Here is a 17,903-nt window from a genome sequence, read left to right as displayed (position 1 = left end):
GTAGTAAAATTCACAGGAATTATGCACGTTTATTAACTGGAAAATAGGCCTCTATATTGTGATACTTGCTGGAACTAGGTCACTGGACACGAGAAGTATATCATCTGGATTATTAATAACAGAAACAAGCACCAATGGTCCCCTACTTGGAACGGTAGGGCTGAGAGTCACGGTATAATGCTAGCTAGCATTAAATAAAGTGGGTTGCTCAGTGAATTTATTGCACATCTATTATTTAGCTAGATTTTGGGGCTTTATGGATAGCATGTGAATGAAAAATATAGTAATGCCATTTGATAAATTACAGTCAAATAGCTGTCTTATTTTTGGTTTCTGTCTCATATTTCCTGCCTTGAAGGGAATTGATTTCTAGTTGCTCATTTTAATGTGCATAAAAAAAAGACTCTCAAAAATCTGTTGAAATGTAAATGGGTATATTTGCATCTTCTTCTTCTCTATCCAAATTTTCAAGATGGAGTAGCATCCTTCTGAAGAGGGCATATTGCTCCTTGAAATATTAGGTTACAGCTGCATTTCAGACTCAGTGCATGTTAAAAAGTGGAAATCCAGAACAGCACAACTGTGCTTGCAGATGACCTGAGCATAGATGCAGTTCCTCTGGTAAAAGCTGATTTCCCTGAGATATATCTCTATTAACTGGAAGAGCTGTGCTGATTTTGCAAGTGCCATCTGACCACTGAAGTTATCCCTGTAACAAGAGTAATTTTTAGGAATGCTATGCCAATACTGCTGTATTGCTAAAGATCAGGCAGATTATTAAAAAAATTGATGTATCTGCTGATATATTGATTTTGTATATGCTGTTGATACTTTCCAAAAAATGACATTCACAGTGCTTGCAGTCTTCCTGGACAACATGGTAGTGTGTTCCTGCACAGTAGGGCACATAATGCTACCTGCAACTCAGAAAACCACATGCGTATGTCTTTATTTGTAAATAGGATTCTAGAAATCGTTAAATAGGTTAATAGTACTCCTGTGTTATTGAATTTTTTAAATTGATATGGGATAATAAAACCATTATTGTTACATTAGAGTCAATTAGAAATAGCATTGGATGCAAACTAGCAAAGCAAAGAATATCTCTGGTCCAGGGTGGCTCTGCAGGAAGCAGCACGTGTAGTAAGAAATAGGAGTTACAGTAGTGGCATCAGTGAATGTTTTGCTTGGTGGGAGGACTGTAGAACAGTCTGCTAGGTGAAGATCCTTAAGGCATTCCTCAAATATTTAGTCAAAATCTGCATATTTGAGAGAACTATAGACAGAATAGTTAGAAATATATGATGCTTAAAGAGGAAAAAAACCTGTCAGTAGAAGTACAATTGAAGTTTTTGAGAAAGGAAAATTAATATAGCAGAACTGAAAAGAGGAAAACAGTCACGACAGTCCACAAGGGTGGATAGTGATAATTCTCATCAGTTGTAGCAACTACCTTAGGTAGTTTCACAGGGCAGCTTCTAAAGGTTGAGGGAACTGGAATTGTTTAGCTTGGAGAAGAGAAGGCTCTGGGAACACGTTAGTGTGGCTTTCCAATACTTGAAGGGAGTGTACAGACAGGAGGGGGATTGGCAGTTTATGAGGGTGGATGGTGATAGGACAAGGGGGAATGGTTTTAAACTGAGACACGGGAGGTTTAGGTTGGATATTAGGAGGAAGTTTTTCACACAGAGGGTGGTGACACACGGGAACAGGTTGCCCAAGGAGGTTGTGGATGCCCCATTCCTGGAGGCATTCCAGGCCAGGCTGGATGTGGCTCTGGGCAGCCTGGTTTGGTGGTTGGTGACCCTGCACATAGCAGGGGGTTAAAACCAGATGATCATTGTGGTCCTTTTCAACACAGGCCATTCATAGATTCTGTAAAGTATTGCTGAAAAGCAAATGTATTTGCAGTCCAACCTTGAAGACTGATTGGATTGTGATAAAGTTAAGACCAGAAGAGACAAGAATTGCTCTTCATACAGAACTTGGTTTATATTTAAAAAAAAAGATACGGTCTTGCTGCCCTCTCACCTTCCTAGCAAACTGCTTTTCCTATTTTTCCTCCTCCTCTTTTTCCACGTAAACACAAACAGTCAGGTGCTCTGCCAAAACGCAGGCCTTCTAGAAAACCACATAAAAGACTTGTTATATGTTTCAAACAGAAGCTGAGATTGTGCTGTGCGAATTTTCAAACAAAGGCCCAGAGTGCTCCTTCCACATAAAGACAAAATCAAACAAACCCCAAAGGCAGTGTTAACTTTGAAGCTTGACTGAATGATCTGGGGAAGGGGAGGATGCTGGTAACATGCCTTTCTGCTGCATTTCTTCTTGCACACATTCCAGGAAAAACACTGACTGGAAGTCATTTTGTGGAACATCTTTTGAAGTCTCTCTTTAGTATACAGAGCTTTAAAGATGAACAACTGTACTGAAGAATAAAATACAGTAAGAAAGTAAATTAAATTTACATTTAAACTACAAAGTAGAATGAGAACAGTAATTAAGAGGACTGGCACGCTGCATAGTGAACTCTTCTGTAATTGTGGCCATTGAACACAGCATTGGGTACTAAGAACCTTCAACAAGGTAGAATAGATTCACTTCAGGTTGAAATCTTAAACTCACTGAAACTAATGAGATTTTTTATTCCTGATCTTTATTAGAACTTAGAACTGAGCTCTTGAAATTGTTTGTCACTCTGAGTCCTGGCAAGTCTGGTGCAAGCTTCTTTAAAATCCAGTCCTGAAAGCTGGATCTGGTGTATGGAGAGCTCCTCTCCTGAAGTATAATAACAGACACAGTACTAAATGTCACTGAAGGAAGCAGTTATTTAAAAGCTGAATCTGAATGGGTGAGTGGTGAGTGTAAGGGTCCTGACATTATTAGAAGAGTAGTTTTGGAGGCAAGAAGGAGAAATTCATTTATTTTTATAGTATTATGGATAGTGTCCAGGCCTGTGGAATGAGCCCTGCTGATAACAATTCAGTTATGTATGCTGACACCCCTTCCATGAGAGGAAAGAGGGATGGTCACAGATCCATAAAGCTGTCTGAAGGCATCTCCAGTGCTTGGAAATCCCAAATGTGTGGGGTTTGAAGGTTTGGATAAAACCTCTGATTATTACTAAGTATTGAATAGTGCAGAGGTTGTGTGTGATTCCTGAAGTGTCTAAACTAAAATGGTGTCCAAAAGATTGAAAAGAATATGTCCGTCAGGGCAAGGCAGTCCAGCTGAATGCTTAAAAACCTCACCACGTACATGCATCCCTAGTTTACAACTTATCATGATAGAAGAAGCCAGTATGAATAAATTCTCCAGCAACAGCATGTAAATCACTGCTTTTGTTCTTTTATTGTTATTATTTTTGAGGTAAGCTAGACGGTTCCAAAAAATTCTCATGCCCTTTTATAAGGAACTTTGTTTCTTTATGGCTTAATTTTGCTTTGTGTTGGATTCCTTCAAAGAAACCAAAACAATTGAATTTCGAATGCTGTAATTATTTCTGTAGGAAAACACTGCATTCATGAATACAGTTATGATTCCCCTGAAGGATAATACAGAAAGTGTGGTGCAGCCATGAAGGAGACAGCCACTTCTAACACCTAAATGTCAAAGACTTCCAAAAAAAGACCAACAGCAAACAACCCGTGGTCAGAGCCAGGTTTCAGAGCTGTCATGGTTTTCGGGTTTAGTGTTTCTTGCACTTATTTTAACAGTATTAAGGTAGTCCTTGGCACAGTTGTCAGGACTGATCAGTAGTTCACTGCCTTTCTGAAACCTGTTACAAAACTCAAGTAATTTGGACTTCTTCTCCCCTGAAACTTTGTGTCTCCTTGCTCCCTTCATACCACCTCAGGGCTTTCCTTCTCATCACAAGGCAGGCTGCTCACAAACTAGTGTAAACCCCTCAGGTCTGCATAGTGAGAGGCTTTAGTGATATTAAGTGTCTTTTTTTAAGATGTATTCTTTTCTGTAGCAATCAACTACAATGAAATCTCTCTGTATTATGTATGGGTAGTCAAGAAATCAGTGACTGAATCACTTGCTTGACGTTACCCTTTGTTTCTTCGGCAGTTTTTTCACGTGTTTAACTATAAGTAAAGTCCTTCATTTTATTTCTTTAAAGTAAGGTGATTTGTTTCTTACCCTTCCTATCACATGGTTTGGGAAAAGGTTTCTTTGTCTTGTGGGGAGCATACATGCACATCATAGCATTGTATTCATGACCAGTAGTAGTATCAGAATCTGCTTCCATTATCTCACTTACACACAAACACCTGAAAACCACTTTCTTGTTTCGTAAGACATAAATGAAACGAAGGGTCTTATTCAGAACCTGGGATTCTGAATGAGTCCCTTCACTCCAAGAGTGCACACCACATCTTCAGCCCCATTCTACTCTCTCCTCTCCAGTGAACACTTCATTCCTTTAGAAAACTACCTTAGTAATAATAAATTTCTGTACTTCCCAGACAGATATTTGTGAGTCGCTATAAGTGGGTAGGAATACTCCAAAATTATAGGACCTCAATTAGTTTGGAACACTGCGATGGCTAGCCATTGCATCTCAGCTTGCATCATGTGCTTGTGGTGTTAGACATGGCATGTCAGTTAGCACTGCAGTGCATGCTGCTGTGGGTAGCTGTAGATATGCAGGCAATGAAATGAGAGGTGTTTTAAGAGGGTTCTGGGCTATGGAGAATCCTGGAAGCTCAGCTGGTTGTTAACTTAAATTCAGTTTTTGTCGTCGTGTAGACAATGGTTTAGATTCCAGTCAGGTTCCTACTAATCATAGTCTGAACATTTCCAGTACCTTGGGATATCAACTTTATTTCTCTTCAATGAGAGTAAATTTCCATCTTTTTGTGTTTAATTAAAGCTCATAGGAATAGACTTTTCACCAACAAACCTATTGATTGCTGAATTGACGACTTACCGCTACTTGGCATGAGAATTAGCTGTCTTAATTGTATATTCAGTCACAAACAAAACAAAATGAGAAAAAAAACCATGTGATGTGGAAGATAAAGTAATCAACACAAGGAAATTCAGATGAGAAGAGACTGTTGCCATTTTGCAGAAATACAAATGAAGCATTTTCAGAAGAGTTAGGTGTGAACTCCAACTGTATAAGAAGCCATGAAACTTGGCTGTCTGGCTGCACTGATAGCCCAGAATTGAATAATCAGTTTTAAACAGAACCTCCTTGCAGTCCACAGAAACAGCAGTATAGGCAGAAGTGTGAACCAACACTACAGTTCACCTCAAAGTGAGTATCAAAGTCCATTTGGGCTAGTTTAAAAAAAAAAAAAAATTGTAGCAAATTAATTGAAATAAGATTGTATATGGAGCTTGTCAGCATTTTTCAACAGAAGCTTATTTAATTACCAAGTTATTTCTAGGTACTTGTATCCCTTTGGAAGAATATGTCCTAGAAATACTGTTATTCCTTAGTAAGAAACTACACATCTGTATGCATACTCATGGCTCATCACAGCTTTCTTTGAAGGTTACTCACTGTTTTGCTTCTTCTTGTCAAAACGATCATGCCAAATACCTAAGAACTGCTTAAAAATAAGGAGCCTTTCATGTTTGCACGCTCCAGTTTGCAGTATTTTGTGTGTCCATGCTGACTATGTCTGTGCTCTTCTTATTACACCTTTTTGGTAATGGAAACGGTTTTAGTTGTGTTGGTGTTTGTTAATGTAGCAATGAACAGTGCCTGATTTTATAATGCATGTCAGTGCAGATGGTTATGTCATTAATGAAAACCAGATACTGTGCAGTGAAAGCCTTGCAGGTAAAGCCCGCAGATGACTTCAGAAGCCAACCTCCCTCCTATCATTGTTCTTTTTCACTGGAATACACTCCAGCCAGCTGTTTCTCAGCCAGCTGTTACACAGCGGTAGCTGGGAGGTGATGTTCTTTGGATGTGGTCCCAGGGAAATGCTTGTGTCCTCGGTTCCCTTCAGAGTCTTCCTGCCCACATGCACACGCCTTTGCCCTAGAAGGAAGGGATGCAGATGTTCTTCCCACTAAATCACAGCTTCTCGCTTTCTTTCTCACAGATGCTGGTCAGGTGCTGTGCCCTCTACTTGATTAGCATGATTTAGAAGTAAAACACATCTCCTTTCCTCAGGGTCCAATTTCTTCAGTTCATTGAGTCCCGTATTACATGTAGGCTGGTAAATCTGTTACAAACTTAGGCACACATTGAACTTCCAGTTTCTTGATGAGAACAAGTAACTTAGATAGTGATCCACTTCCTTGAGTTCACACTTGCATAGCGGTGACCAAATCCCAAAGCTGTCTTGCAGGAATACAGCCCTACTATTTTGTGCACGTCTAGAGGTACAGAAAGCTAAGCATCAGCATTACAGTCGTGGTACTGAACACAATTTCCTTCTCATCTTTTTTGTTGCTCATTTGTGCAGGAGGGACTCCTCGACTCTCCATTTATTGCTTTAGAACTTCATGGTTCCCAGTATTTAACTCCTTTAAATATAAAGTCTATACATGATTTTTTAATACTTCAGTGACACTTGGTCTGAGAAAGGTAAACGTACTGAAATTCAGTATTAGGTAGTTCTTAAAAAGTCAGCTAAAAGAATGCAATTTAAATTGTGACCAGCTCTTCAAAGCTTATCTAGTGTCTTATATTTTTTTGAGCTGGAAGAACTGCTGGTATCTGAAATATGATTCTGAATATGAGAGTTCATAATGGAAATAGTTACATTATTTAATTGTAAGGATGCTATATTAATATTGGCTTACTGAAGCAATTATTTATCTATCAATTAGTTCTTGCTACAGACAAATATAGTGTGTAACGTGGGTTGCCCAACAAATTGCTGTCCTTTTGTTAGTACTGCCAAATCCACACTGCAAATTAGCCCCTATGGTCTATTAGTCCGTCTGCTCATTTATTTTTAAGATTCTTTTCCCCTGGAGTTTTCCTGCATGGCAGGCAAACAATGTTTAATGGGCCTGATTTTATTTTCACAGGCATAAATTCTGGAGTTGTTCTCATGCACGGCCAAGAACAGGGAGAATAAGTATCATCTCTGTTTCCAGCATCTACTAAGCTGGGGTGTCCTTGAAACATGAAAGAACATGAAAGAGAGTATATGGTCTAAAAGAACATGTGTGGAAACCCTGTCTTTACTCTTTGAAAATTAAGTAGAAAATCTCCAGCAGGTTCAGGGCAATAAAGCTGAATAAAAAAATAATTCTAACAAAAATGGAGGAAATACGGTCTTTGTATGAAGCAGTTTCTGGTAAAGTCATACACCTCTTTATTATCTCTTTCTGTAAGAATAATGTTTCTTCAGTGTAATCAAATCTGTTTCCAAAGACAGAATTTAACACGCTCTTTATAAAAAATTACATTAACACCTAGCCAAATGTATTAAAGGCTTTTAGAAATGATTAATTTGGCACACAAACTTCTAGTAGGATCCTGTAGAAGGGAAATGTCAGTGAGAAATTAGCTCTTGAGCTCTATCCAGCAGGCAATTGTCAGTGTGAGGTGAAAGAACCACATTCTGGCTCCATCCAAGAGTGGAATTTTTCTTGCACAGGCACAATAAATACAGTTTTTTGCTAGAAATAAAGAGGCTGCCAAATCAACCTATCTGAATAAAAATTATGTTGTGCTTTGCATGTGGGAAAAGTGGTCGAGAACAGTTAATCCCTATGAAAACAGTATCTGTGCTTTATCTCCAACTGGACATGCTTGCAGGCAGTTTTCAGTTACTTGTTTCCATTTTCTATACATGCACCCAGTGTTCTTTATTTGCACTGGATTATTCATCTCAATTGTGGTTGGGTTTTTTTTTTTTAACTCTCATCTATTTTGGGTACATGGCCATGCTTTCTTCATATTACCAAAATAATGTGGACAATTTCTCATCCAGATTTGTAGAAATGCTGTCCTACATATTTGCTACAAAAGCAAGTATGCAGTCCTAAGAGGACCGCTTATTTTGGTGGGATGGCAAATATTACTGCCCAACTACAACACTGATCAAGTACACTCTTTTCTCTTCTGCTTTCCTTTTATATGCAGTAAAAACGTGGAATGGTGTAAAAATCCCACGTGTGGTGTGAGTGAGTCAACATAGCTCTCTAGTGAAGCGTTTGGTGCAGACTACGAGGGGATTCATTCTCTTCCAGTTTTCACTGTCAGCATGTTGGTGTAATAGCTGGGTCAGCAGACAGCTGAAGTCGTGTCACTGCGCAGAGAAGAATGCACATCTTGGAGCCAAGAGCAAGGGGAAAAAGAAACAAACACAAAAAAACCACCAAACTTTTTATGAGAAAAGGAATCTGATCTCTCAGTGGAGGAGGAGCTTGACCAAAGTGAGAGTAGTTCTTTAGTATGATCAGCAATGGACTAAAAATGCACTTTTTGAGTTCTTGAAACTCATACATTTAGGGCCTCAATTCTTGTCATTTCTGGGTAGAAACAGAATGCAGTATGGTAAAGAAATAGATGTTTTATGCCCCAAGGAGCAAAATATCCTTCCTCTTCCTGAAGTGGGACAGAAGATGCAACCTTGTCATCTCCAGGTTCCTGCACAGTTCTAATTGTCAGGCATACAGAGTTCTGCATGCTCTATCCCTGTCTTTTTTTTTTAAACTGGACTTTAAAGAAAAAAAAAAAAAAAAAAAAACCTTCCCTTCCCTTCCCTTCCCTTCCCTTCCCTTCCCTTCCCTTCCCTTCCCTTCCCTTCCCTTCCCTTCCCTTCCCTTCCCTTCCCTTCCCTTCCCTTCCCTTCCCTTCCCTTCCCTTCCCTTCCCTTCCCTTCCCTTCCCTTCCCTTCCCTTCCCTTCCCTTCCCTTCCCTTCCCTTCCCTTCCCTTCCCTTCCCTTCCCTTCCCTTCCCTTCCCTTTCTCCTCTCCTCTCCTCTCCTCTCCTCTCCTCTCCTCTCCTCTCCTCTCCTCTCCTCTCCTCTCCTCTCCTCTCCTCTCCTCTCCTCTCCTCTCCTCTCCTCTCCTCTCCTCTCCTCTCCTCTCCATCGTTCTATTTGTTAATTGTTTTTGCAGTGGTTTCAGTCAAGTGGTTGTGGTGTCAAACAGTACAAATTTGAGTAGTGAAAGGAAACCAAAAAGAGAAGGAATAAAGTAAGTGTAATCTCATTATAGACATTGGAATGTTTAAAATGGCATATGTTTTTATAAACTTGTTTTAATCCTTAAGACAGGTGATGAAGGGAGTGTTGTTAAGGGAGGCATTATCTAGAGAATCCATTTCCATATTTAATGCTATCACAGAATCAGTTAGAAGGGATCTCTGGGAATCATCTAGTTTAACGCCCCTGCTACAGGAAGTTCCCTATAGTAGGTTATACATTTGTGATAAACATATAGTTCTGATAGTAACTGCACTGCTGTCTTTAAATAGCTGTTCCTTAGGTTATAAGTGAACAGACTGAACAGCCACTAGTCCTGTTGAAATCCATGGGAGGTCTGACACCTTCTGTGGGACCAAGGCTTGGACTGCATTTTACCAGTTTCTTCTTTTGTAACACGATATACTCTGGAAAGGAACAACAGATGGTCTTGCAGTTCTTTTTTTTTTTGTGTGTGTGTGTGTGTGCATGATGGGAACATGTTCATCGCTTTTTATCTTTTGCTTTAAAATTCCTTCTCTCTCAGTAACTTCCGCAGACAAGTAATCTGTTACCAAGTATTGCCATCTCTCTGAAAAAAAGCAGTGAGATTATGGAAAACCTCTCTTGATGGCATTTGATAATGACTACCTTTTCTTTAGGCAGATGAACTTTAAGCATGATATGTAGTTGGTGTATGCATGTAGTCGTGGCAACCTAAAAGACTGAGTAGTGATCTAGCTGATCTCAGGATTGCCCGTCAGAAACATTAATTTTCCAAGGCAAGGCCTTACTTGCTTAATATTACCGGATCTTTTCACTTCCTTTATTTTTCCAGCAGCTACCAACAAAACAATATTAAAAGTCTGTTCAGTTCATTAGACTAGTCCTCCTTCATATCTTCTGCTGGATTCCCTGTATGTGCATTAGTACACGTAATGGGTCTGTACTGCATAATTAAAAAAGAAGAAAGGAATCACAATTGCTGTCCCTCCAATTAAAAGAAACCACCTGAGAACCTTTTCCAAATTATCATTCAACTGATAAGTTCATTGCAAAGCCTTACATGGAGGCTTTTCCCAGAAGCTAATCTGGTTAGCTCCTCAGAATTTTCAGTGCCTGGTTATAATGATGAAGCCAGCTGAAAGTTCAAATGTTGTATGACACTTTTGCATTGTTATTAAAATGGACTTTATTTCCATAGACCATGAAAGTTCTAATATTACAGGGGAAACATAGTGAACATGGCTATGGCTGGACAGCAAAGGCATCTCCAATGGGCAAATCATGTCATTACAAGATAAATGTAGGAGAAGGAAGGCAAAAACCATTCTCCAAAAGAATTTATCTAACTGTATCTTTCAAGAGTGCCAGTGAACTGTTAGATGGCTAGAAAAAAAGTGTGCTCATAAGAATTTGTAAGCTATTTATTTGCTTGACTTAGTGCAGATTCATACCACAAAAAACATGATTGTTTCTGATTTTTATTAGTTTTATGATAATTATAATAACTACTTTAAAAGTCACAAGCCAGGAAATTCTAAATGAGACAGTATAATTATGATATATAGCCATAATAATGCTTCCTTCCATTCCTTGCTTGGGTATTGTGAGGCTTAATTAGTTAATGTTTGTACAGCAGTAAAATACAAAACACCATACAAGTATTAAGCATTTTTCCTGCTTTTTTTTTTTTTTTTTTTTTTTTGGTGTAACTGATTGTTTTTCATAAAGATCTTAAAGAGGGACAATTAAAAAACATCTATGAGATCCAAACTATATTTTTTATCTCTTTTGTTGGTAGTTGGAGTGGCAAATCACTGTTAATTGCATCAGTATTTCTTAAGGAGACGCAGACACCATGACAATGGATTTGACCCAGAAATATTAGTTGATTATCATATTTCTAGGCCTAGCAACAAGATCCAGAGACACAGTTGATGGAAATGCATAGAGAATGAGTGAGATGAGCTGACAAACCATCATATTTAGAAGGGATAAAAAATAACAAAAAAATGGTATTCCATTGGAATTAATAAAACATTTTATCAAATGTTCACTGTAAGAAGATTTCAGTTTGAATTTCTGCTGAACAGAGCTTGGGAAAGAAATTAAACATGAATAAATCCAATCTTGTGCAATATGTACATATGCAACATGTAAATAACAAAAGGAGTTGGAGCTCTGGCAATGTGGCATTGCAGACTAGAATATGATGTTTGTAATTATGTCTGGGTTGATAGAGTACCGCACAAGATCTAGATATCAAATATATCAAAATAACTGCTTTACAGACTGTAAGAACTAGTTTGGGTTAGGGATAGAAATGGACTTAAGGCAGTTTTCAGGAGATGATTAGTACAGAGCTCAGACCTTGTGTGCTTAAATGCAGGACATGGTTTATTTAGTCACTCATCGGTGTCTTTGAGCTCCTGCACAGATGTAATCTTCAGTTGCCATCTGAAGGTTAGTTTATCATTGAGGCTTCAGTAGAGTCAATGGAAAGAGAGAGGCATTTCCAAATAATGATTCATTTCATCTGCTATATATAAAACTGCCCTAGTATCTTCACTGAGCAACTGAAGGAGAGTTCTCAGAAGAATCGATCTCATCTTAGACATTCATTTTTGGCAGAATGTACTGTTTCTGTGGAAATACTATTCTATACTGACTATAAAGGGAAACTCAAGTTTCCTACTTTTTAGACTTAGACAGTTACCTTCTAAGCTAAATTGTATCCTGCACATGCAAAGAATTTGGCCTTATGCATGCAGTGATGATGGTAGGCACAGCCCTTCAGGATGCTACATGCCAGCACATGCATGAAACCTTCATCTTTGACCTGGATCATGTTCATTCATTTCTTTCAGTCTGGGGGCCATTTTAGGTTCCTTATTGTTGATAACCTAATTAGGTTCACTGTTGTAGAATTAGGAAGCATGAGATATAATTGATATTTCATTTCTTTGAGTCTGTAGACCTGTTTTTAAAAGTAGGTTTTAATGAAATAAATTGAGATAATACGAAATCACAGTTCTGTAAAGGCAGCGAAAGTTCTGCAGTCGACTTTCACCCACTAAATGAAATGGGAGGTGATCTGTTTTGGTAGTAATCGTACTGCGGTTAAAATGCTACAGTGGTCAATACATAAAAACAATCATAATTAAATATTGACTCTCGTTGTTTTTTTTTAACCTCAGTCTATTGTCTAGGTTGTGTCAGGCTGGTCAGCTATGTGTTCAAGACTGTGTTTTGTTTGGAAAGAATTTTTCTAATCTAATATTGCCACTTACTCTGCTTCCAGCCAATTTATAAACATCCGCTTTTAGCAGACAAGAGCTTTCCACTTTTGTGACGGCGAGAATTTCCATTATTGCATTTACATGTGTCTCAGCTGCTGCTAAGCAACAGGGCTGAGCTACCTGCCAAAGCTGGGATTTAAATCCCAGATCTGTAAAAAGGATGGATAGAAATATACAAGTGTAATGCACTTAAAATAACAAGTGAAGTATGTGGTTTTGGAAATACGTGGAAATGGTACGGAAAAGGTATAAAAGCAATAGAGTTCCAGTATAGAAACATGTAATTAAAGGTAACACGTTGTGTTAGAGAAAATTTAGAGTGAACTGGAATTTTTCGATGATCTGTTCTTGAAAATAAACTGTTGCCAGGTTGGTTTTGTTTTTGACGCTTCTTACCACAAAGTTCTAGGTCTGTGTGCAGTGTTAGCTGTCAGGAAGCAAGGAGAAGAGTGAAGAAATGAAGAAAGAAACTCGGCTACAAAGGTGGTGAAAGGTCTGGAGGGCAAGGTGTGAGGAGCAGCTGTGGTTCCTGGGTTTGTTCAGCCTAGAGGAGAGCAGGCTGACGGGAGGCCTCATGGTGGCCTGCTGTTTTTTTATCTTGTATTTGGCATGACACATAAGACATGGTTTGGATGTTGGAAATTTTTTTGCTGTTAATAACATAAGCGAGGCTAAGGATGCACCCGTTATGTGTGGTGCTGTGCCTGCACGCAGCATAAGGATGGCCTTTACTCTGCAGGGCTTACATTTGGATTTAAGGAGGAAAAAGTATGAAGGGGAAATGGATCGCAAAGCTCAAAGTGGACAGAAGGACAGTGCCAACAGCTGCAGAATCCACAATGCAAAGGCCTGCTGAGTATCGCCAAGCCTTTGGTAGCCAGAGGCAGATTTGGAGAGGATATTTTGAAGAGGAGGAAGTTGTGGGTGTGTAGTGGAAAGACACATACATAACACTGCCTGCACCGAAACTGGGTGGCATCAGTTCCTTGAAGAGGAGAGCTGGTCTCTATTTGTGTCCCTGTTGATATGATGAGTAGGACAGGATGGAATGATTTTACGGACAATTTCTACTTGGTATAATGTAGAAAGAGGTTCCACAAAGGCTGCAGGTTATTCTCTGCTTTTGAAGCCATTTTATAATTCTTGAAAACACTCCGTTTGAAGGCCAAGTAAGAAAGAAGTTACTGTCTTTATTAGAGCATTTAAGAGAAGTTTTCTACAAAACGGTTTCTTTTTTACGCACTTTACAACACACAGTCTGATGAGAATATAACGTAATAAAATGTCACTTTAGACAGACAGTTTATGCAATAAATTCCTAGTACCTTCTTTAGCTCCTTGTATTTGTGTGGAAATGTGTAAACATGATCCCTTAATGCTGGAGTTCTGAGGAGCAAAGCAAGTTTCACACACTGCTTGTACTTTGGCGCACAGTTTTACTAACAACACTGTTGAAACAAGGCAACAAAACTGTTGTGACAATTGGGGCAAAACATTTAGGTGCTGAAAAGCAATGAAACAGAATATTGTGCAAAAAGATACACATTTATGGCAGTGGAAAACAAGAAGGAAATAACTAGATTGCTAACATGATTCAGAAAATTCAGGACCAGTTTATCTTATTGTTACAGAACTGCGCTGTCCTTTTTAAAAGGAGATTTGGCAAGTGTCATGGAAAAATGACCTACAAGAAATCAGATTAAATCAGTGGTTCTTTCTAACTGAACTCATATTCTTTCTTCAGCATCGCAGTAGCTGTGTCTCCTTTAGCTGTATTTTGGCAGCATCATTTGTATGGGGTCTGCAAATCATCCACTGGGATTCACGTATTTAGGGTCTGCTGGGCAAAAGGCAACACAGTGCATTCCTTCCTCATATCTGGGAGTTCTCTGAGGGGTTGGTGGGCATGTGTGTGAAGGTAATTGGATGGAGGTCATTCACTGGTCTTTGAAAGCCTTCCAACAAAATTGCTGTCTAAACGGGAAATGCGCTTTACCTGGATTTCTTTAGGGTCACCTCCTGTAAATTCTCTAATCTGACCCTACGTGAAATGCTTCACACTCTGTTGACTACAGAGGACTCTAAGGAAACAAGTCTCCCTTGAACAACACCAGCCTTTGGAATTGCTCCCTTTTATATCCATGCTGGGCCTTTAACTGGATTTTCTGGATTCCTATGTCTCACTGCGCTTTATTACTTTTGTTGACTGTAAAATGCTAATGCTGTTTTAAAGGGCAGTGTATTCTTAGCCTTAACTGTCTTTTCTTCTGGTTACACCTAAAGCTGTAATGAGAAGCAATGGCTATCATCTCATTTAAAAATCCTACCGCTATTCTCAGAGGAGTAATTTCTATCTCAAGGAGCATTGTTATCTTTCTTTTTCTCATATGTATTATGATTCATAAGAGGGATCTAATTACCTCTTGAACAGCAGTGCCTGAAGGTGCCAACCTAAAGCATTTGGAATAAAAAGATTTTCTCATTGGCACCAATGGAGGAAAGCCATGGGAAGAAAAGTTAACCTTCAGATAATTTGATTATTTCTCATGCCAGGACTTCCATTAAAGTGAGCTCTAACCTGGGCCCATGTGTTTTAACTTCACTGAAACAATTTGAGCAAATGTACCTGGGGAGCACTTGAAAAGCAAGATAAAGACTAAATAGCATTCTGGATCACAAGTAAAATGCTTCTAAGTAAAACAAAACCAAAATAAAATAAAAACAACAACAACTGCACTTTGATGACACCAGTCAAGGCAAGCATTTATCATTCTATTCAGTAGCCCAGTTAAATAGGAGCACGAGGGAACCATGTCCCTGTTTGCCAGGTTAACTAGATGAGTGATTCCTTACTTTCACTGATTTGGGATCAGAGGGAGGTCGCATTTGTTCACGGTTGTGCTGGCAGCTGTGCCTGCAGTGATCCCAGCTGGGACTCCCAGGGGGACGAGATTATGTTATTACTCCTGAACCAGAAGCTCTTGAAGCTGGAACGACAGAGCTCATCCAGAAAAAGCAGACAGCCTTTGTTTCATCTCTCTTCAAACTGCCTTCCCGAAGCGTCCTTACAAAATATTGTTGTGTGTTGAAAGATAAGAAACAGTGCTGTTTCACTTACAGATAAAATAGGATCAGTCTATTCAGAACAGAAGGGAAAATCATAGTCAGATGTGCAGTTCTTGTAATGGACAGACAGCAGGAACAAGTCCAAAAGCTGTGACGGTTTCAGTTGTTAAAACAATCCTTAATTCTTCTGGACAACCATCCTTCACTAAACTGAGAAGAAATAAATCACAGGCTGCTCTTGTGAAGCAGTGTTTTAGCTTGTTAAGGACGTGCCTTTCTCCCATTGCCACAAACGACATCTTCCTTTTGTAGATAAAAGCACTTTGCCACCAAGAAGGGTTGCTGATGTCAGTGAGCTACCTTGTGATGTGCAGTTGGGAATGTCTGGCTGTTGTTTGGCTTTCTGCTGCTTGTGGAGGGCTCCATGTGTGCTGTGTGTAACCTATACGCAGGGTGTGAGCAGTGGCTGTTCTGGATGGCAAGCCGTGGCTGTGCTTTTTACAAGCTAGGGACCCCCTTCCTACAGTGTGTTTGCTCTCTGTGCTCTGTTCCCAGCTTGTGAGAACATCTGTTCTGACCAAGAAAGAAGGATCTGGGATGTGTGGTTCAGTGCCAGGGTCTGTGTCTTAAAAATCTCTGTCTCATGTTCTGGCTTCAGAAGTGAAATCTGGGTGCTAACATTCTACCTGACGTACTTGAAGCACTCCCAAGGAAATGCTGCGAGTTATTTGTGAGTGAGATTTGCAAAAAGCTCCAAGAAAAGTCTGCATAGAAGGAAAGTACTTTTGGAGAGAATTCATGCATATAACATACACATAGGCCATTCTTGTTGTATACTGTAAATGTTAAAAAAAAAAACAAACACAAAAACAACAAAGAATTTTTTTATTTGATAGGGCTGACCAACCTGGACAATTCAACATGAAATAATTTTTCTTATTTTGATTCACACTAACTGTATGTTCCTACTTCTGGGGTAGGCATAGCTGAGACAGTTGAGACAACAGTCACAGGAGAGAGCTGCTTCTCCAGGGAGAAATACCACAGAGGGAGTTGTAGGCTAGGGTCTGCTCTCCAGAAAATGTGCATTCCAAGAGCTGGGCTGAAGATGGCTGTGTGCCTCTATTCCAGATTCCTGGAGCTAGACACCAAAGCAAATCCCAGCCTTTTCATGAAAGTTGTGTGCCTGCCACCTTTAGAGTGTAGCACCTAAAATATTTCTGGGTTTTGGATGTAATCTTACTCAAATAGATTTAAACTTAGTTTCCCAACTCCCGCTAAGATGCTTTGACTCTTGATTTTAGTGTGTCCTTGTCAGACTCTCTCTGTCCTCTGCTCTGTCCTCTGTCAGAGCTTCTGGCTGAGGTCACTGCTAGGTCCTGCTTAGTCTGTCATTTTGTGTCTGTCTGGACAATATTTGCTGTCAGCTTACTAAAGGAAATAAAGATGATGTGATTGAGCTGTGTGCATGTTTGGAACTGTCTTTCTGACTTCCCCTAATAAGTTTTGAATCTGTATCCATGATTCATGCCGTTCGGACAGAGGAATAAAAGCCTCCATGCAAAAAAAAAAATCCTGCAAGTTTTACATAACAAAGATTCACACCTGTGAATACCCTCATGCAGGAAAGACACCACTGTCTTACATATCAAAGAAGTGTCATGGGCACTCTTGTCAGATACAGAAAGCAACAAAATTTCCCCAGGTCTGCTGCCCTTGAAGTTATCTATTCCTTGTTTAATGCATTTGATGTTGCATTCAATATTGTTCTTAATATTTAAACTCAATTGTTAAAGAGCTTAATAAGCTATTTAATTCTTATCTGTTGTGATGTATGTATCCTTAACGCACCAGTGATGTGAAGTGTTAGTGGTGTGGAATAGGACTTCATTAATAAAATAATAGCTCTTCTTAATAACTACATTTGCTCAAATGCCCCCATTATAGAAGCATTTTAGATTTGTTGGATTTTTCAGGAATGACCAGTTTAGTGCCTCAGACAGCATCATACAGTATTGCTCATTTCTATCATATAGCATTGGTCATTTCCTCCAACAGGTGGAATCTTGTAGCTTCGCTCCCAAATGTTCCCTATTGCTGATAATTGGAGAAGTATCACCAGTTTGGTACCTGATTACTGTAGAGCTTGCATTAGAAAAGAACTATTTATAAAATCAATGCAACCAGATCATAATTAGAAATAATATTAGCAGGCAAGATCATATAATAAGTAGAAAACACGACATTGCAAAGTAACTTCTATTTGCATTATGGCTGAATTTAATAGATGCTTCACTGCAACGCACCCATCTTAGTAAGAAATAATTCCTATCCCTTGCCCTCTTTGTCCCCATGCAAATTCATGTGGTTGAAAGATTCAGTGCAAAATATCGTGATGTGCATCACTTGTCCATCAGGGTCA

At 39.2% G+C, this 17,903-nt stretch overlaps 1 protein-coding gene across 5 annotated transcripts in view; it reads left to right on the top strand.

The window, feature by feature from the left end:
- The window catches only part of VSNL1 (visinin like 1), a 75,718-nt gene that overhangs the window by 37,629 nt on the left and 20,186 nt on the right, over positions 1-17,903 (top strand). The gene's annotated exons all lie outside the window — the stretch shown is intronic.

Source organism: Tympanuchus pallidicinctus, unplaced genomic scaffold, assembly GCF_026119805.1.
Source record: "Tympanuchus pallidicinctus isolate F22 unplaced genomic scaffold, pur_lepc_1.0 scaffold1, whole genome shotgun sequence".
NCBI classification, from domain to species: domain Eukaryota; kingdom Metazoa; phylum Chordata; class Aves; order Galliformes; family Phasianidae; genus Tympanuchus; species Tympanuchus pallidicinctus.
Note: the sequence above shows the minus strand (reverse complement) of the source record. Positions and strands in the feature narration are given on the sequence as shown.